A 22,439-nucleotide genomic window follows, 5' to 3' on the forward strand; every position below is an offset into this window, starting at 1 on the left:
CAGGGAACGGAGGTTACACCAGTAACCATGATGTTTTTTGGTAAGCAAAATAATGAAGTTTTAATTGGTTTACTGTAGAAAGAACAGTTTTTCTTTTTTTTTTCTTTTTTTTGCTGCTAATGTCACATTTAAAAGGGAATATGCAATTCATCAATTTACATAAAATGTATATATTTCTGCCAAACACACATAAATAATTTTGTTTTGATGACACTGTAAATTATTTAAGAAGATGGTTTGTGTGACCTTTGCCACCACCAGATAAACTCCCTCTGGGTTCAGGCAAGTTAATTTAAGTCATGTGAAAATTCTGTATCAACCGTCCTCTTGCATTTGAGCAGAAAATGAGTTTATTGAGTTCTAGTGGTCTGTGTTGTATCTTTTTGGGTGAAACTGTTGGGCTGAAGTCGAGGTGTTTCTTACACGAGTCCCTGTGGAAGCGATGAAATGTACAATCTAAATCTGCTCAGTTTATCTATAGTGTGGAGGATGGAAGAATAACACAACATGCACTGTGTTCACCCCAGCATGCAGTAAAAAATTAAGAATTACACAGTGAGAGACAGTTTTACTCATGGTTGTAAATAACTGATTGACCCCTCTCTTTCTCTTTTACTGGCTCTGTGAGAGTGGATTTGGTTATAAAGCCATCATAGGCTTCAATCTCTCAGGCTTATCATGCATAAATACACACACACATGCACACATTTGCAGATGATCCTCATGTACTGTGCAATAATGGTTTAGAGGTTTGAGACACTTGCCCAAAAATACATTTGTTTTGCAACCAATAAAGAAAGGAAAATACAAAAGCATCTGCAGGCAATCTTTGTTTTTGAAGTGAACCAATTTATTTGAAAAATGTAAAGTGAATATTTAATAACCTGCAGGTCTTGTTGCTTTGTTTGCTCATCTGCATGTTAAAAGTATACAGATTTTCTTCCGCTTTCAAAATATTGAATTACTTTGGCAAATACTGCTTCCACTGCAAATAATTCATGATCGTTCAACTAAAAATTTGACTTGCTCACCAGATGTTCTCATAATACTCCTGTCTAAGGTAAGACAAGTTTTCCCACAATGCCTGTTAAAAAAAATTACACACCTATTCATTCTGTTTTATTACTGTATAATTTTCCATATTTTACAATAATTGTAAAGTCATCAAAAGTATGAAATAACTCCGGTAGAAATATGGGCATTATGTAATGACCAAAAATGTTAAACAAAACCAAAAATATTCTTTATTGTAGCAACCCTTTACCTTGATAACAACTTTGTACACTTTTGCCATTCTCTCAACCAACTGCATGAGGTACCATCTGGGGATGCTCTTTAAACACTATTGAAGGAGTTCCCATGTATGGTGGACACTTGTTGGCTGCTTTTCCTTCATTTTTCATTCCAACTCATCCATTAAAAAAAAAAAATAATAATAATAATAAAAAAAATCAATAAATTATTTTGGTTTTGTGAAGAAATTAATGCTTAGATATATTTGTCTACATAACTAATTTCAAGCATTTAAGCATAAGCCTGTAGATCAAACCATTTTTATGATCATGAGAAGCATGCATTCAGTCAGGTGTATCCAAATCTTTGACTGGTATTATGTGTTTTCACTTCCTCTTCTGTCTGTAACATTGTTGCTTGTCTCAATAGCCTAGATATATTAACAGGTTCAACATAGCATTAGTAAGGTAAAAATTTCAGTTGGTTGCGTTATTTGACTGCATTCATCTGAAGCAGAGAAAGAGGGTTTGTTTTCAGCCTGTGGGAGCATCTTTTCCCATACCACAGAGGGGTAATAATCACTTAACCCAAATCAAAGGCAATCAGTCCACGGGCTGCAGCTGGGAGAAACACATTCCTGGCTTGGTGGAGAACCACAGGAAGGAGAAATGAGAGGTGGACGAAGATGAAGATGAGGGTCCGAAAATAAAAAATCGTATTAAGACTCATGGGTCTGCTTCACGTTAAATAACACAGAATATTTGGGCTTACACATGAATGTCTTGATCGAAACTGCAAGAGTTATTGCATTATTTTATATTTCCCATATCATGTGGATTGCGTCTACATTACAGAACTCTTAGATATTATCTTCAAACTGCTGGGTTGTAGCAATCTTGTCCCCATTTTTAGAATGTTATATATTTGTTGCATTACTTCAACATGATCATACAGGAAATCATCAAGCTGCATCAGAATGTTCATGTACCCTGAAATTAACCCCATTCAGCCGAATTACTGACAAGCAGCATTCCCATCAGACATTTTTGCATCAATTCACACAGGTTCACTTTTCTCCCATTGTGCATGTAATCTCTGAGACATGGGTTCTGGTTCCATGGAAACCAGGAAGTAATCATATTCACATAAAAAATGGTAAGCGTTATGCTGAGGTTGCATTTTCACTCCAAAATTTTATTCTTACTTTTCTGACAGTTAGGTTTTGGGTTGGGGTTAGTATGTTTGGTTAAAAAAAATACGCAATCCTGTTGACTGTATCACGTCATTTACAACCTAAAATTACTAGGTATGTCCCAATGCCCATAAAATGCTCCATTGCCAAAAAAGGTACCATCTGGTTTACGAATGTAATTGCTTAAACATTCAGCGCACAAATTTAAATCAAATTGTGTCCTAGTGTGATTATTAAACCGCAAAGGCTGCATTTGAATGAGATAAAAATATAGTTTGCATGTGCTGCATGCTTTAAAGTGAATGTGTGAAGCCGACTACTCATACACAAAAAAACATAGATATCTATACAGAAATCATCATCTTGAGCATCACGCGCTCTGTTTGAAGCAAATGACAGCAAGCAGAGCGCTAATTCACTTTGTAGCATGAGGCACAAACAGACTACATATTTGTTTAATTAAATAACAGCCTTTCGCAGTTTAATAATCACACTGGCCATGCTATTCAAACAGGATAAAACAGCCCCAGAAGGGCACTTCGAGGAGAGAACAGTCATGATAGTCATGCTGTAAGATCACGTCAAACAGCATTTCCAATAAAAATTATTTAAAAAGTGTGTTCCAAATGAAAGTTATTTTTGAGCCACACACCGTTTAGCATTCCAAAGCTCACACAGTGAATAGGGCATTGGGATGATCATTTCTGAATGAAATGCACCCTGAATCACATAGCAAACTGCTTTGTGAAACTACTGTCAAAACCCCACAGAAACTGAAAGGGCCTCACTCCGAAATAAAAGGTTCCGCCAAAATAAAAGCTCCATTTAAATGGAAAAAAGTATGACAGAAATACATCACTAATGTATAGTGTAACAGTTCATGGATGGACAAGGAGGAGGTGAGAACCGGCTGAACAGTCAACATAAAGGTTTAATGAAATAAATGAACTTAAAACAACATAAAACATAAACGAACAGATACATGCAGCGCGGCCGGCGTCTCCGGCTGCCTTTTATCTCGCTCTCCTACTGGAGGTGAGACGGTGCCCTTCCGGCCGCTCTGTCTGCCGGTGGTCCATCCCACCTCCTGTGAACCTGGAGGAGAGACGAGGGGAGAGGGAAAGGGCGAGCGGAGACACACAGAGAGAGAGAGAGGAGACAGAGAGAAGAACTTGCTCGCCGGCTCTCGGACACACTGTCACCCGGTCCTCAACCGCTCCTCTGCCCTCTGGCGGATGCCAGCTCGCTCCTCCCCCGGTGGACGGCAGTGAGTCCTCCGGTCCCTGGCGGACAGACCTGCTCCTCTCCTTCTTGGCAGACGGCTGCGGTTCCTCCGGCTCCGGCGGATGGTATTTCATTTGACTTTAAAGATGCATGCATTAAAGGCATCAATTTACGAAAATCTAAGTTTCATTGATCTTTTGAGACAAAAGTTAATTTTACAATGAAAACATATTGTACTGAACACAATACGTGTTCCCTGTTTGATTACACGTAGTGCAGCTGTTGCGATTTGATATGTCCACTGTGTATAGTTAAAAAACAAGTTAAATGTTCTCCCACACAGATGAGGTATTTAAGGAATGATAAAAAAAAAATTCTGTGAGAAAATTTTTTTTTTTTTTTTTATAAGACCCCTTTAATGTTATTCCTTCACCCCTGGTAAACTACAGTGGTGATAGTTTAGGCTCTTGCACTTCAGAATATAAATAAACTTCCCAAGCCCTCATTCTTTTAGTCCTTCCTGGACTTGCCCCCAGCAATGCATAAAATCTGTGTGCAGTGACGTGCTATGCTCTTGTCTGTACTGTGATGTTCTGCAGTGATAATGTTGAGGCAGAGATTCTCTCCGTGGCTAAAGATAAAAAAGGCCCCTCTGGTGGCGTTCCTTCACCGTGCCACACCGCTAAAGCCAAGACCTCCAGCGTTTTGCCTCGACTCAGGAGTCTGAGTCCTTCCGCCCTGTGCGACTTATCTCGGGTACTCGCTGCTTAGCAGCCTGGTCTGCTCTTAATCAACTGGAGATTGCAGCAATAAGATATCAGGAACATAAATCTGTGTGTTTCTGTGTGTGTGTGCATGTGAGGGACAGAGTGTATGTGTGTGTGATCTCTCTCCTGCCTTCATCTAAGGGCCATTCAGAAAGTCCTCACTATTGCTCACAGCTTCTCACAGCATCTGCCATTCATTTGGAGGGGAAGGCAAACATACTGATGAAAATGCCAGAGACCGCAACATTGCCTCTACTTTCTCTCTATCTGTCTCACTGTTTGGTGTGGAGAGCAAGAAGTATTTCCACTCGTTTGTGCATATTAAAATGTATGTTACTCTGCAGATGGGCCACATTTCCAAATAAAATCTAGTGAATTGATTTTGACGTTGTTTAAATACAGGCTCATGAGAACGTGGAGTTTAGTCTCCGCCTGGCTTCAGTGCATCTACGCATTTTAATTCCTCATGTTGATCTCTACGCCTCTGTGATTGATAAGAAGAGATCAGAGTTTTGATGATCTCCATAAAATGTTTAGACCGCTTGGACTGGAGCACTGACGACATGTTGTGAGGTGTTGTCAACCATCAAGATTACAGGACAGATCATCAAGATATAGTTCTGTACTTTTTCCATCCAGTCCTCAATTCCTTATTCTGCTTTCTGATCTCCTCAGCTGAGTTGAATGGTGTTAGTGACACTAAAGACTTCCTTGTCCTTCCAGTGTTTTATGTAAACTCAACCAAAGAAGTTGTTGGATTTCAGAATATTATGAAATTCCTGCAAGTTGATTAAAGTCAACATAAAATCAAAATGGACCTTTTCTTTCTAAATACAGGTTCCAGGTCTAATTTGGCATATTATTGCATATAAAAGTTCTTGGTAATCTTTCCTCACAATGCTATTACTTGTTCCACCTTTAGAGTGACTTTCCATTCCGACTTTCAGCTGATAATTGGGGTGTTATTGTAAGAATGATAATCTGGCCCTTACTGATGTGAATGAAGTGCACGATTCAAATTAAACTGTAGAAAACATCTGTTGTAATTAGCATGTCTTCTAACAACATTTACATCAGTGGAAAAGTTATTGTCTTAAGTTTATCTTGGATGTCTAAATTTGTTTTTTTTTTTTTTTTTTTTTTTTTTTGGAATACCTTGCATGAAGTCACCAAAACAAAAATATGAGGAACAAAACCATTTGCTTTTGTCACAAATATGCAAAAAATATTGCCTTTAGCTTTTCCTTAATTCACTCAGCATTGGCAGGTGTAGCAAATTTTAATTTTGGTAATCTTGATGGATAAAATCAAATTAAAATCAAGAAAAATAGAATACATTTATTTATTTTTTTGTAGTGAAATATCCTGTTTCTCTCAGAAATGTTTGCATCACGCAAGTAAAATGGACTGTGAACGCTTTTTCATGTTGACTTAACCTTAAAGAACCAAGAGAACTGCACACACACATGGACAACCACACTGCCAGTCCACCACTGCTAGAATTAAGCCATGACTTTTTCCCCCCACTTAAATGATCATGTGAGATTCCTTCCTCTACCCTCCTCAGTTTTGTTATTTTAGGTGCTTGTAATAGCTATTCATGTTTGTTCGTTTCTTATTCTAAAAAGAGGAAGCGATATGGCAAGGTCTTCAAGGTAGAACATAAAACACGTACATGTGTGCGTGTCTGTTTAATGACGAGGTGTTGAAGTGGAACTGCATATAGATCAGTGAGGGACACCTGCTTCCCACTCTCAGTGACCCTGAACCCCCTAAGTCGTCTCTCACACCCGTTAATGCTCGACTAATGGGGGAGGAACACCCCCCACACACTAACACACACACATTTTCTATCTGTCTCTGTCTCATTCTCTTTTCGCTCATCTGACAGTCATGTGTAGTTTTTACAACTTACACTGACAGTGAGCAACACAACGTGACAAAGAGAGAACCCTCCCGTTATAATCAACTAAGGTTTATTAAAAAAAGGATATCAATACAGTAAAGACACCAATGTTCAATAAATAGTTACATTTATTTATATAAATCCTGTACTGCATAAGAAAGTCATACGAGTTTAGAAAAGACATGGAGATGAGTACATTTTTACAGAATTTTAATGTAAGAAATTGAGCTGAATTCAGTTGTTTCTAAATGCGCAACAACACGATAAGGCAACTAACAATGAGTGCAGACAGTGGAGCTCATGTGGTCCGTCTCATGATACAGATGGATACTGCAGTCAAGTAGGAATGCCTACTGGCAACCAACGTTACAGTGACTTGGCGACCTCCAGAGATTTAATCACTGTCCTTGTGAACACCCTTTGATTTGCCCTTTGACTGACACTGCAAGTGCGCACCTTTGCAGCTTCGTCGATTATAATGGGAGTGTTCTGCCAAGTTGTGTCTCTTGCTTGCAGTGTAGACACAATATTAGACCTCAGTCTCCAGCATACAGTGGCCCAGCCTCTACTGTGTGAGGTGTTTTTGATAAGATAATGGTGAGGGCTGAGCTGTCATTCCTCTGAGACTGCTGACCTCTAAATGAGTGCTGAGTGGAGCCTTGGTGTGGTTTCATGCGCTCGGGACGGCCTGGACGTGCTCATGCACTGTTGACTTAAGCGTTCTGCCTGAGCCATCAATCATCGCCGGGGTGACAGGCGGCTTCTGAACCCTGCAGAACTTCTGCCAACAAATATTCCCCTCTCTCCCCATTCCCTGCATGTAGCAACCAGCTCTCTAAAACAACAATGAAAACAGCCCTATTCCTCTCTCACACTACAGCACACACATACATGTTGGTGCAGCTATCATTATGAGGTCTCTCCATAGACATAATGATTTTTATACTGTACGAACTATTGATTCTATCCCCTTCCCCTAAACCTAACCCTCACAAAAAATGTTCTGCATTTTTACATTTTCAATTAAACATCGTTTAGTAGGTTTTTTTAAGCGATTTGAATTATGGGGACACTAGAAATGTCCTCATAAACCACATTTATAGCATAATACCCTTGTACTTACCAGTTTGTAACCTAAAAAAAAAAAAGGTCCTCGTAAACCACTTGAACCTACCCAGTCACACACACATACACACACTATATTTAACCTCATGGACCCCCCCACCACACACACTAATTCGCTCCACTATCGTTCAGAGACAAAGAATTGCTTCTAAATCCTTCCTTCCCATTTTTTCGAAACCGCCGAGGCATTTGGAAGAGTTTTTTTTTTTTTTTTCAATTATATTTAATCATACACGGCCGTCCCAATCAGTGGGAACGGGAGTGATCACATTTGCATGGGTTTCAGGTTCCCCCCCTCATGTCAGAACGTTGCCCAGCGGCCACAGTACACAAGACCACCTGGGCTGTATGTCCTTCTCTCATCTATCTGTTCTACGATCACTCTTTCCATCCCCTTCCCTCGCTCTCTCACTTTTTCCTGACATTAAACATTTAGTCAGTGGCCGTTGTGGATGCATACTAACACACACACACACAAACACACGATGTGCTGTGGTGTGAATTGAGGTTTATCTGACTGGAAAATCGGCATCAAAGGTACAAGTGGTAAATCAGATATTTGTCAAGTTTCTATTTACATAAAGTTTTCAAATTCTCTTGGTCAGAATCTCCCACTATATTTAAAGGAGACCCTTTTTGTTCACGTCATGAATGTGCTTGTGAGTTGATTATGTGTCTCTAAATATTTCCGTGTATACAGCACCAGTCAAAAGTTTGGACACACTTGAATGAATTGATGTTTCTCATGATCTTATAAACTTTTTGATCTAAAGGCTTATGTTGAAATGCTTGAGATTATTATTGTAGAGATATTTACATTTAATTTTCATTTCTTTATTTTGTATTTATTTTTGTTCTTTACTTTTATTTATTTGTAGTTTAATTTAATTTTACTTTACTTTTATTTATTTTGTTATTTATTTTTTATTTTTTTATTATTTTTTATTTTATTTAATTGTATTTATTTTTATTTTCTTCACTTTTACTTGTTTCATTTTATTTTATTTTTATTTTAACTATTTTATTTTTATATTTTTTGTATTTAATTTAATTTTAAGTTTTTATTTTTATTTTTAATTTAATTTAATTTAATTTAATTTAATTTAATTTAATTTAATTTAATTTAATTTAATTTAATTTAATTAATTTTAATTTTAATTATTTTAGGACCGCTTCTAGAATGAACAGCAGCCAACAGGTGCCCAGCAATACATGGTAACTTTTTCAGTACTGTTTAAAAAGCATCTGAAGTGTGCAGAACTGTAATCTAGGCAAAGGTGTCTACTTTAAAAGAAGATGAAATATACTGTATATAAATTAGTTTGATAGTAAAATGTGTAATTTATATAGTTCTGGTGACTTCACTATTATTCTAAAATGTGATAAATTGTAATAATAAGAACAAGTAGGTGTGTCCAAACTTTTGACTGGTTGTTTGTGTGTGTGTATAGTTTGAGTGAATGTCAGATTTATCTGTAGGATTAATTTGTTAACTCCCTAACTCTTATCCCAGTGTACACTAGTCAAGCGGCCCACCCAGTCAGTGTGAGAGCATTCCATCATTCCTACGTGTGTGTGTTTGTGTGTGTATGGATACGCTGACCATTGTATGTATGAGTGTATTTGTATGCGAGGAAAGCCGGTCTTCTCCTTTTCCCCAGTGAAAGGCTGCATTATAACCCATTTCCATGACCTCAAGCCAAGCACTTCCAGTCTACTCCGCGGCCCGCATTAGTGTATTTGCGTATCTGTTGCACATGTGCGCGTAGACATTCTCCTAACTGTTTTCCATGTCCTGCAGCAAGCTCCCTCCTCTGCAGCCTGCCTCGCAGCGCTTGTTTAGACAACAGTGGCGCACATGTTGGCTGAAATACGGCCGCTGAGCTCCTTCGCTCGGGTGAATTAAGCTACGGCATGTGTGCTTAAACTCAGACAGCTCACTGATTAAGCCATAGATTTAAATGATTGATTTAAGAGCGCAACAGCCCACACTTGTTGAAGCGATGACCTTTTGGAGCTTAGGTGGGTCCTGGCATTGGGAAAGGAGGGGGCATGAATTTACAGCTGAAAACATACAGCTTCCTTACAGGCTGATATTTTTACATTATCTATGCATGGGCCCAGCTTTAGAATATTTATTTTTATATATGTGGCATATATAAAAATATATGTATATATGTATGTGGAATTCCCCCACTCCAGAGATTTGGATTTTATTGTAATTTATTGATTTGATCATCTGTTGTTTAATTCATTGGGTGGACATGTTTGTTATGGTTCAGAACAGGTTTTTTTTTTCCTCCTCTTGGTCTCGTCTAGCATAAAGCCCAAAGGGAAGTGAGAAAATCTCTTTATCCATGATACATTTATGTTTTATGAGCTGTCTAATTATTAAATGCGTTGGAGGAAGGTTCAGACGGGACAGAACATTCCAGATCCATTAATGCCTCCCCGTTGTATTTCCTCTCCCTCTTTGATAATACTTTTCCTTATGAGCCCATAAAATGCCTTCATTCTGCTATAGTAGTGCCTCCCCCTCTCATATCATAACACCATTTCATTTGTGCACTTTTTGATTTAAAGCACTACGCTACAGATTGAGAGGAAGAGTGAAACGAAGACTCAGCTGTTTCATAACACTTCTCCATATGAGCCCCTCCCCCCTACATTTAATTTCTGCTTTTAAAAAAGATAATTCTTATGCCCCATTTTTATTTTAAAGCATTCTACAACACATTTTTAAAGAAGGGTAGAAACAGAGCAATTAAAATTGAAATGTTGACTTTGCTTTAAAAAACATAAAATCTCTTGGATAATACTTTTTCATGTAGTCCCATTTTATCTCTGTGCTTTAAAAATCCAATTCTTATCCCCATTTTTTTCATAAAACATTCTACAACATCTTTCAGAGTAAGAAAAAGCATAACTAAAAGTGAAATGCTGACTCAACCATTTTCAAATATGTGAGTAATAACACGTTATTTCCTAGTGATTCCGTAGAAGGTAGAAATGGGAAAAAGAGGGGGGAAACCAGTAATGAATTCATTAGGTAAAAGGCAGGCTAGTATATAAACCCTCTCTCTCTCTCTCTCTCTCTCTCTCTCTCTCTCTCTCTCTCTCTCTCTCTCTCTCTCTCTCTCTCTCTCTCTCTCTCTCTCTCTCTCTCTCTCTCTCTCTCTCTCTCTCTTTCGCCATTATTGCAGCGTACAGGACCAAGCAAGGCATAAGCGAATAATTAGGTAATTGCCCTCTTGATTGAGCCCATAGGAAATGTTTCAATTAGGCTAAAACTGCGAGAGGAGGAAGTAGGCTCTTACAAAGGGAAACATTCCTTGTCATGCAACTGTCAGCCCCCCAAGCCCACACCACAAGCGAGGATTTACTGGATACGAAAAGGAAGAAACGTTTCGAAAGAAAGGGCACACATTTTTTAAAGAGTGGGGAAGAGAAAGGGGAAAAAGCCTACTAGCAAGGTCTAGAGGCAGAAACAAATGATTGTGGTTATTAGAGCTATATTCTAACAAGCCTTTTCTCTGATATGATTTACTAGTGATCGCCTGTCCAGATAAGAGGCGGGCTTCTCAGCCCGCCGAGTCGCCTGTTACAAATTACAAGCTTCCAGCCATGGAAGAGACGCAGTTCCTGGAAAGAGAAGAAAGAGGGGGAGAGAGGAAGGGCTTCTGCTATAGACTGAGAGAGAGACATCAGCACAGTGGCAAGAGAACACAGATGGGGAGCATCCTGCAGGACATTAGCAGATGTTAACCATGTCATTTGTTATCTTGTCTCAGCTTGTCTCATTAGCATCATCTTTGTGGCTTTGATTTTATACTTTTTAGTATGTTTTTATTGCGTGTGTGTTATGTTGGTTTAGTGTTACCTTATTATTTATTATTATAGGAAACAATTTATTGCTCTTTAAAGGAGCACTGTGCTATTTTTTTCATTGAGAATTCGGTGACATTAGGTCAAAAGCTCTTTAGCTTAAATTGATCTATGCTCAAGTGTTGTTGAACATGTGCACATGAGAGCTCCAGTTTCTGGGTGAAATGTCCACAGAGTGACACAAAAAGCAATTTGCAAAGTGAGTTGTTTTTAGTTGAAAACATAGTTAATCTTGTCTTTGAAGAATATCTCAGCTCTGTAGGTCCACACAATGCAAGTGAATGGTGACCAAAACTTTGAAGCTCCAAAAAGCACATAAAGGCAGCATAAAAGTAATCCATATGGCTCCAGTGGTTTAATCCATGTCTTCTGAAGTGATCCAATCAGTTTTGGTGAGAACAGACCAAAATATAACACATTTTTCACTGTACATCTTGCCATTGCAGTCTCTAGGCACAATCATGATTTAAAGCTTGATTACACTTTCTAGTGCTTGACGCATGCGCAGATTGCTAAATGGCGCTAGGAAGTGTAAATCGAGCTTGAAACTATGATAGCCAAGGAGACTGCTGATTTCAAGATTTATAGTGAAAAATAAGTTTTATTTTTGTTTGTTCTCACCCAAAACCAATTGTATTGCTACAGACAACTTGAACGAAGTTACAGTACGTGCTAGTCAGAATGCCTTGAATACACTGTTTCGACGTAAAAACATGCTACATGCAATGCAATATACAAAACTGGCTAAACGCGGAAAAAAATAATAACAGTCTCTAAAGAATGAAGTATTCAGAATGCAATAACTTAAAAAGTACCAATACTTCACTATATTCATTATTTCAACAGCTCAGGTTTTCACAACAAGGACAGTTGTAGCTATTTTGTATGTATTTTTTTTTTTATGTTTCATAAATGTTTAAATGAATAAATGTTTATACATTTTTCTAAATGTTCGAATATTTGAAGTTTGGTCTGTTACAGTTTGACATGCATTTTGTCATTTTGCACATTGTCATCAAATAAAATGTTATTTTTGTTGACTATATGTTTAATCAAAAATGACTCAGATTAATTAATATTACTAGACAAAACTGACTACATTTAATATACAAAGACTAAAATTAATATTAAAATGAAAAATTTTGTAAAAAATAACACTGATTGTAAATTATTTAATACAATCAACAGGAATGCATATTTTATCAACCATATCCAAACCCCAACCTTGAACCTAACCATGAGTTAAAATGTATTCGTAGAGGGAAAAATACAACCTCTGAATTGTGCTCATCATTGATGATGTGATCACAATTACTTCCTGGTTTCTGTGGGACCAGAACCCATGTCTCCAAGGCTGCTCGTGCAGCACACTATCAGTAGATCTAAAGTGAAATGTAAAGGCACTTGAATTGATGCAAAAATGTCTGATGGGCGATGCCACTTGTCAGTAAATCAGCAAAAACAGGGCGATGTCAGGGTACAGATGTCAAGGTAATTTTTTGTTTATGTTTTGCTGGCTGATACAACAGTGGTCTTGGACTTTATACTGACACCATAAAGCCCCATATAATTAGTACATACCATTTGTGCACTATTTCATATGATTGCTTTGTGTGAGATTTTGTGAACTGGAATTTTATCTTGTTATTCACTGTAAATCATTTCCTTCGCTGTAGCTTCCCTATATATCTCATTCATGTATGCACATATTCAGTCTTGGTATGTCAAGACATCAAGACACTGTTGGTTCTTGTTTGTCCCGTAACTGATAACATATGCATTTTTTCTTTTTACAGAAAATTACTTTTGCATCTTTAAATCTGAGGCAGCCCTAAGCATTATTACAATAACCCATCAACAAAATGATCAGGAAATTGTCAGGTCTTTTACTCTCTCATGTGTATATCTTTCCTTTTTTGCTTAGTGGTCTGATGATTACTCTTCATTGACTACTTGTCATAAAATATTTGATGGTGAGAACTAGAGGTCGACTGAGAGTGAATTTTACCGATACCGATAACTAAGTTGTGCAGTACCTGCCGGTAACCGATTAATCAACCACTAGTTTTTAAAATTGATACTGAATGAAAAAATAACACTCAAAGTAAAATAGTGCTGAACTTTATTACAAAAATAAACAGTACTGACTGAACCAATAAAATGTATTGTACTTTTTAAAATGAAATAAATATATAATTATTAATGCATAAATACATGAACCATTCAGCACCGTTATATTATTGCATAGAACATTTCTATACTGGCTGTTAAAAAAGAGCATTTAATTTTCAACTAATGTGCATAAAAATAAATAAAAATAAAAAGTTTTAGTCAGTCCATATTCTCAAATGTTTAGTCAAAAGTAAAATGAGGGGGGGGAAACACTTCAATAAACAGTTCTCATGGTGTTACACGCACTGATTCCTACTACTCCAGACTCAAGCTTCATAATAACAGCGAAATACCACATTGTTTTTTATTCAGCACAGTTGTATGTAGAGTAGCAATATTCACAGATAGCAGTGGTATTTGGCTGAACTCGGTGGTGAAGCGGCTCAGATTATGAGCACAGGCCAGGGGCTGTTCAAACAGACGAAACACAACAGACTGGAACCAAACGCGAGGATCTCGAGACACACATTTCCAAGTTGAAAATTTTTCCTGACAAAGCATTAAAATAACTTAAAATAACTGCTTAATCTGAGAAAGGCTTATAAGAGAGCAAGTCGCAACGGCCAAAGACCTCCACCAACTGTAAGGGGCTATTCACAATGAACGCTTTTACAACCATCCATTTGTTTTTCTATGTAAACGCGTGCTAGACGAACGTCTTTTTTTCCCCTTTGTTTTTGTTTATACAGCGTCTTGTGCAGGAGCGCTGTTTTTTAGATGATGTGTCTAATTAAAAAGAACTTTAAAAGCATCTTGGGACACCTGCTTTCTGTTAAACTGTATTTGTTGTGCTGTGTCTAGTCTTTTTTAGCGCATGAATGTGATCGATCTTAAGTCATCGTATTACATTGAGGATACAATTTTTAATTTGAAATCAAATGCATTTCTGATTTGTTTATATGTTTCTCTCGGCTGCATGAAGATATTAATTTGCTTTCTCATGTCACTAGCTTTAAATATGCAACTTAGCTGGCTAACGAATGCATAAACATGACCAGCTGGATATAAACTAATGCAAATAGATGGTAATAGATGGTAACAATCGTGACATTTAAACATTTGGGTAGGACTTGCATGTATTTTTTTCACATTGTTCTAACCGCATCTAGTCAACAAATTAATTACTTTGTAATGATATGACAACATGTACTGTGGTGCACTGTATACATACCTTTTCGTTGTTTATGTTTTAAATCTGCATCTGAAGTGTTCTGGTCTATGCAGTGTGTAGTCTCACGTGTCAAAACAAACTCCACAAGGCATCAGTGAAGTGATACTTTTTATTTTGCCTCTAGAGGCTGCTCTCATACTGTACCGGACGCAATGGGGAAAAACTATCGTTGTGGATATTTGCCGATAACCGATAGTTACCGAAATCTGTTAGCGGCGCCGATTAATCGGCAAAACCAATATATTGGTCAACCTCTAGTGAGAACCAACTGATCTGTAAATAAACTCATACAGTAACTCAAACTGTGAAATATTGGAATGCTGGAATGTTGCTGTGGTGAATGATGTTTGCATAGGCCTGAATCGTTTAGGGGGGAAAGTAGTCAGACTGTGTGCTTGCTGCGTTCTCTCAACACTGAAATATTAACTCACACAAAGCATATATTTGACAGCCATGTTCCACAAATAATTGTTTATGACCGGTCATACGCATAGCAGCGGTTTATTTGGGTGTTAATTGATGGTGTATGGATGTTTAAATGAATAAAAACAGGGGGTAATAAATGAGAAGTTAGGTAGTGTTCTGGTGTGTGCGTGCATGTGTTTTTTTGTGTATGTAAACAGACGCTGCCTTGCAGGCATGTCCCACAGGGCCACAGTGTGGTTAACAGAGTAAACTGTGGTCAATCTTAATACATTTCCTGTGTCTGACGGTCTTACCTTAACACCGGTTCACACATGCCGATTAAAGAGAGTTTCAGTCTGAAATTCTCTTTCTGTTAGTCAGTCATTCCATCTCACTCTTTCTCCCTCTCTCAATCACTTATTCTTGCTTTCAGGAGCACAAGAAAACTTGTAAGTATACTGCACATGTGCAGTCTGTCAGTTGACCGATAGCTAAGCTCTGCCTTAGAAATGATACCGACCTATCCTACTTCAGCAACTGTTGTCATTCATCATATTGTCAGACAAGCGCTTGCGCTTTTCTGATGTAAGTCTGTAGAAATCCTGTTTGTTTGGACAGCTTAAAATTGTGCCATGTTTTTAGATCATTTCTGTAAAATTTGTTTAAAACTGTGTCTGCACTAATTTTCAAATGAACATGTATAACATCAGTAAGGGCAACTTGCTCAGGAAAATAACTTTACGATGTGTTAAAAAAAGTAATACATTTACATATAAATTCAGGTCATAGATGTGATGGTATCTATACAGTTCACAATACAATAGTGAATATGTTTTAGAAACCAGGGCTCAACAGGCTCAGTCGGGCCAGTAGTTGCAATTTTTTATTTTCATTTTATTATAAAATGAAATTTGTTTTTGCAGTCGTTAACATTAGCCAACAATAAAGAATTATTTTTCATCATTTAATATTTTTGGTTAATGTTAATTTATATATATATACTCATATATTTTGAGTATTCAATTTTGTATACGTTAGCATTAGTTAAAGGGATAGTTCACCCAAAAATGAAAATTCTCTCATTATTTACTCACCCTCATGATATCCCAGGTGTGTATAACTTTCTTTCCTCACCAGAACACATTTGAAGAAAAATAGAAAAATATCTTAGCTCAGTAGGTCCTTAAAATGCAAGTGAATGGAGATTTCTCTTTTGAAGTTTCGAAAATCACAGACAGTCAGCAAAAACGTCATCCATACGACTCCAGGGGTTAAATTAATGTCTTCTAAAGCGATACAATATAAATATTTAAGTACTTTTTAATTATAATCCAATGTGAGGATAAGGTTCACGAGAATGTGGAGTCCAAGCGGTCTCTCGTGTGACGTATTCACGTTGCCATGATACAGACGTAATCTCACATTCTCCACTCAGATGAGACATCCAGGATAAGCACACAAATGCACCATTGTGAGTAAAGCAGATAAATACAGATCTAAACCAAACCAACCAAGCTACTGTACAGCGTTCTTCCTTCTAACTTGTAAACAGCACTGCTCTTCCGGTTGTGACGCACGTGCCTTAGTTCTCCCGTGTTTCAAATGCCAATGCGATTATGTCACGTGCATGCCGCTGCAGAATGGATGCATGATTTAGAGTTTAAAAAAGGACTTAAATATTGATTTTTTGGCACCAGAAATGATCATGTCGCTTTAGAAGACAATAATTTAACAGCTGGTGTCGTATTGCTGATGTTTATGCTGACTGTCTGTGATTTTTGTAGCTTCAAAAGAGAAATCTCCATTCACTTGTATTTTAAGGACCTACTGAGCTAAGATATTTTTCTATTTTTCTTCAAATATGTTCTGGTGAAGAAAGAAACAATGAATAGTATTTTGACTTTGATGTTTTTGATCAATTAACATTAACATTAATATTAATATATTAAATTAGTATTAAATGCTGTAAAAAATCATTGTTCGTGTATAGTTCTCTCCCATTCATTTATTTGTGTGACAGTTACAATTAATGTAAACCCAGCAGTCACATGCCAACCGAGTCTTCCTGCTGCCTCTTGCTCAAATTAATTTGGTGCATATAAAACCGACTTATACGTGCTTTACCATTTATACCTGCAGATTCAAATATACAGTAATTCTGGTAATCCAATCCACTCCATTATGGCAAAGGTGCAATTTTCCGAGCACCTAATGCAAAGATCGCACCGCAGCGCTGACATCTTTGAGTACAAACACTGCAAACTCTGCATTTTTCCATCCCCAACATTTACATCCTCCTGGACATTTTTCATCATAAGCGTATTCTGTCGTTAGGGTGAGGGGAGGGAATGAAGGGCAGTCAGCTCATTACCAGGATGGGAGAGGAGCAGTGCTGGTAATGTTTTAACCCTAAAATGAGTTCCATTTGCTGAGGAGTCCCGTGTGGAGTCAGGGATGTAATGCTCATATGGAGCAGTTTATGAGGATTAAGAGCTTTTATTTAGTCTACTGGGCCAGGTCTGCTCTCTCTCTCTCTCTCTCTCTCTCTCTCTCTCTCTCTCTCTCTCTCTCTCTCTCTCTCTCTCTCTCTCTCTCTCTCTCTCTCTCTCTCTCTCTCTCTCTCTCTCTGTTTCTCAGACTGTAAGCTCAGGCTGTGGGTATTGAGAGACTGAACTTGGGGGAAAAGACTCTTATTCAAGGCATCCATGCAAAACATGTTTATTGTACTTATAAAAGTCTATGAGGTTATAAAATAAACATTTTATATTGTGTATAAACATTAAATAATAAACATTGAAAATTTAAAATGATTAGGCCTACACCATTTGGAAAGTATAGCCACAAGACTTAAACATTGTCATGACAATGATTGTTATGATTGGTGTTAGACTGATAAATAGAATTGCTGACTGTCTGTGTAAAGTTACAATACATCCAATCAAACTTGTGCCATGATAATATAAACCTGTTTGTGGTAACTTTCGCATGATATGCTCAAGTATACCATGGAGGACATGTGAACTACTGTAACTGTCTGATAGTACTTTATCGTGGTGCAAACTCCATGCATAGGAATAATAACGTTGGTGATGCACAACTAGTAGTTAATCTGACAAGAAAAATAATCCCACCTCAAAGGGATGATTTAGGACATTTTACAGGTTTAGAGAACTTTACAGCTGAAATAACAAACATTTTTTTTTTTTAAATCATTAACTTCACAACTCTGCTTTTAAATACTTAGTAATGCCTCCCATCTAGGCTTCCATTTAAATGGGTTTAACTTTTTAACATTTTTTATTTTGTTTTGGTCAAAATCTTGAAATCAAAATAATTTGCTAATCAATGGCAGGCCATAGATACTGTTTATAGATCTTTCATTGTATTTAATCTGGAAAATTCCTTCAGTTTCTCAAATTTAATTGATTTAGCTCATTCATTGTAATTAACATTATATTTTATCCTTTAGCAGACACTTTTATACAAAGAGACATACAGATGAGAAGTACAAGCAATTTATCATACAAGAGCCAACAATATTATCAGAATCGCAATACTGAATTTCAAGAGTAAAACAGAGAATTCCAAATGACTAAAATCTTTTCTTCCTATGGTATTTGCACAGACCTTTCATTGACCACAAAATTTTCAAATATTTATACAACTGTAGTAGTGTTAAAAGTCTGACAGAATTATGTGTTTTCCGCAGGTTACTGTGATTTCACTGCATCGAGTGCCATTTACTGCGTGTGGATTTTATGTTCCCTCTGGGTCATTCACTTTCAGTTTTGTTAAGGCATTCTGGCAAAATACCTGTGATAACCTGTTGCCTTTAACAGTCTTCCCTGTTACAACATACAGTATACAAATTATACTAGTGACAAAAAGTTCTTTCATTTTTCAATGAAGAGTGTAACTTTTCATTCAGTTTTCATTGTATTTTTAAATATTTTGTTCGAGAATATATATATATATATATATATATATATATATATGCTGAAATATAATTTTATTAAGAGTGCGCACAATTTTAATTTTAAGTTGTGAATCACGAACTGATCCATAATCTCTCATATACTATGTAATATTTTTTGGTAGTAAAATGAGGACACTGTTATTTATTTATTTATATTTTGCATGTGGGGGTTTGCATCCTTATTTGCATGTGTGCTTGCGTGTCTGAGTATGCAGTATGTGTGTGGCTTTCCCCTCCTCTCTTCCAAAAGGAAAAGTTTCATATTCGCTCACTAACTCTTCCCTGCAGAGGGTCAATTGCAACCAGTTGGTCACCAGTCTGGTCCAAAATAAACATTTGGAGAGAGGAGACCATATAGGCAGGTACCAGGAGCCTCTCTCTCTCTCTCTCTATCTCTCGTGAATCACTTTTCCCTGCTGTATTTCCCTGGGAAACGCTCTCTCTCTCAGCATGCATCATGTATGATATACAGTATATATATATATATCTGTGTATATATATATATATATATATATATGTGTGTGTGTGTGTGTGTGTGTGTGTGTGTGTGTGTGTGTGTGTGAGAGAGAGAGAGAGAGAGAGAGAGAGAGAGAGAACATGGGCTATGTGCTGGCTGGCATTTTATCACTTTTTAAATGATGGCCAATGAGCTACAGGCACTCTGCAACCATTTGATATGTCTATCATGTAATTAGCACAAACAAAACAAAAGCATTCCTCATTTAATCATCCTGTGAAATGTGCTTTTTATTTTTTGGGCTCTCCCATGTCAGACCCATTACAAACACAAAGCTTTAGGCTGTGACATGGGACCACGTCTGCATGTGTGATGTGGCCAGGTTTGTGTGTTTGTATGTGTGATGCATGGGTACAGTGTGGCAGTTTGAGGCTGATGGCCAGTGACTGGTTTAACTGGGATGGGGGGCTCAGCATACGCAGCTCAATGTAGGTCACATTAATCACACTGCCATTTCCTCACATTAGCCGGTGTGTCTGTTTGGCCTGCGAGTGCTTTCAGCATAATGAGCTCAGGTGACTGCAGAAAGAGCGCCGCTCTGTTCTCCTCTCCTCCTGGGGACGAGGCAGCTGCCCACTACCACTTCAGCTCATTTGTAAGTTATTTTGCCAGTTTAGAATGCACAGGAATCTAAAGTGAGTGTGTGGAAGTTTCACAATTTCACAAAGAATGGACATGCTGTATATAGAGAGCAGTGCATGGAAGTTACATAATTTACATGATATACATTATATCAGACACATTTTCAAATATTAGTCTAGTGAAATCAATCCTCAAATTAAGTGTATTAATAATGCGTATATATACTGTATATGTAATATACCACCAGAACATTTTAACATTTTAACCAATTTTGTAATATTTATTATTAGGCCTAATTAATTAAAAAAGTAGACACACTAAATAAATAAATAATATATATATATATATATATATATATATATATATATATATATATATATATATATATATATATATATAATCTAGACAAACTTCTGTTAGGATTTTTTATATTTCTGATGATCACAAACAGACATTGTAATAGTGGTATCCAAAAATGTACATAAGTCGGTGACACTTAACAGTGATGTTCCCTTTGTTAAGGGTTTGTGAAGGGATTTGTCAATGACTTAAAATTCATTTACAAATGCCATTTCACCACACATGTTGCTTATTCAACATTAGTGATATATTTGTAAAGTGGACTCATGCGAAGCATTTCACATACAGTATATGAAGCAGTTTTTGCAGAGGATTTTAAGGAACTAGAACTAGGTAATTTGGGACAACACTTGCAGTTGCAACATTTTCTTTTATATTAACATAAAGAGGAAGGTGACAACAATGTCAAGAATTACGACATTACAGTAATGCATATAAATACAAAGAAGACTGTAGCAAATAATTCCTTCTTTTAATCTCACTTTAATAGTCTGTTTTTGCTGCATTGTGAAAAATCATGAAGTAGGGATTTTTTTTTTTTAAATTATGGTTCACTCTTGGCTCTAACTTGTCCCATTGGTCCCAGTACATTCCTATAATGGACATTAGGGCTGCAACAGTACATGTATAATGAATATAAACACAAAGCAGACTGTAGCAAAATTACATAAATTCCTTCTTTTAATCTCACTTTAATAGTCTGTTTTTGCTGCTTTGTGAAAATTCATGAAGTAGGGTCAGAGGTGGGTAGAGTAGCCAAAAACTGTACTCAAGTAAAAGTACAATTACTTTAAAAAAAAAAATCATTACTCAAATAGAAGTAAAAGTACTAACATATATAATTACTTGAGTAAGAGTAAGAAAGTATCCAATTAAAAGTGTACTCAAGTAGTAACTCGTTACTTTCACAAATGACATAATAGACGTTTACTCCCATATATTCCATTACATAATACACATTTAACATGTATTACAGAATTATAATTATTATTAATGGAAATTCTGTCATCATCATCATGTTGTTCCAAACCTGTATGACTTTCTTTCTTCCATGCAACACAATAAGGAGATATTAGACAGAATATTTGCCTGAGTCACTATTTAGTTTCAGTGAATGTTTTTTTTTCTCCATATTTTGAAAGTGAATGGTGACCGAGACTGTCAGTCCCTAACATTCTGTCTAACATAGTTTGTGTTCCACATAATACAAAGGGTCACACTGGTTTGGAACAACATGAGGGTAGGTAAATTATGGCTGAGCTATCACTTTAAAGGGATAGTTCACCCAAAAATGAAAATTCTCTCATCAATTACTCACCCTCATGCCATCCCAGATGTGTATGACTTCCTTTCTTCTGCAGAACACAAATTAAGATTTTTAGAAGAATATTTGAGCTCTGTAGGCCAAAATTTTGATTTTCCAAAAAGCACATAAAGGCAGCATAAAAGTAATCCATAAGAATCTAGTAGGTAAATCCATATCTTCAGAAGTGCTATAATAGGTGTGGGTGAAAAACGTCTTGGTTACTGTTGTAACCTCCATTCCCTGACAGAGGGAACGAGACATTGTGTCTATGTAGTGACACAAGGGGTCGCACTTGGGAGCCCCAAACACCTCTAATCTTTGAGAAAAGGCCAATGAGAATTGGCGAGTGGAATTTGCATGCCACTCCCCCAGACTGAACTCCAGGCAGGTATCGCTGACAGAGAATGCCTGCAGGTCCCCAACCCTCTTGATGGAGGTGAGCGCAATCAGGAGGGCCGTCTTCAAAGAGAGGGCTTTCAGCTCAACTTACTCTAGCGGCTCAAACGGGGCTCTCTGAAGGCCCAGGAGGACCATGGAGAGATCCCATGAGGGAAAGAGGCATGGCTTAGGAGGATTCAGCCTCCGGGCACTTCTCAGGAACCTGATGATCAGATCATG

The 22,439-nt window shown here is 37.1% G+C and overlaps 1 pseudogene; it reads left to right on the forward strand.

Annotated features, from left to right (window-relative positions):
• Positions 1-2,924: 2,924 nt before the first annotated feature.
• The window catches only part of LOC127411098 (mitochondrial 2-oxodicarboxylate carrier-like), a 113,229-nt pseudogene continuing 93,714 nt past the window's right edge, over positions 2,925-22,439 (forward strand).

The sequence above is a fragment of the Myxocyprinus asiaticus genome, chromosome 20 (assembly GCF_019703515.2).
Source record: "Myxocyprinus asiaticus isolate MX2 ecotype Aquarium Trade chromosome 20, UBuf_Myxa_2, whole genome shotgun sequence".
Classification (NCBI taxonomy): Eukaryota; Metazoa; Chordata; class Actinopteri; order Cypriniformes; family Catostomidae; genus Myxocyprinus; species Myxocyprinus asiaticus.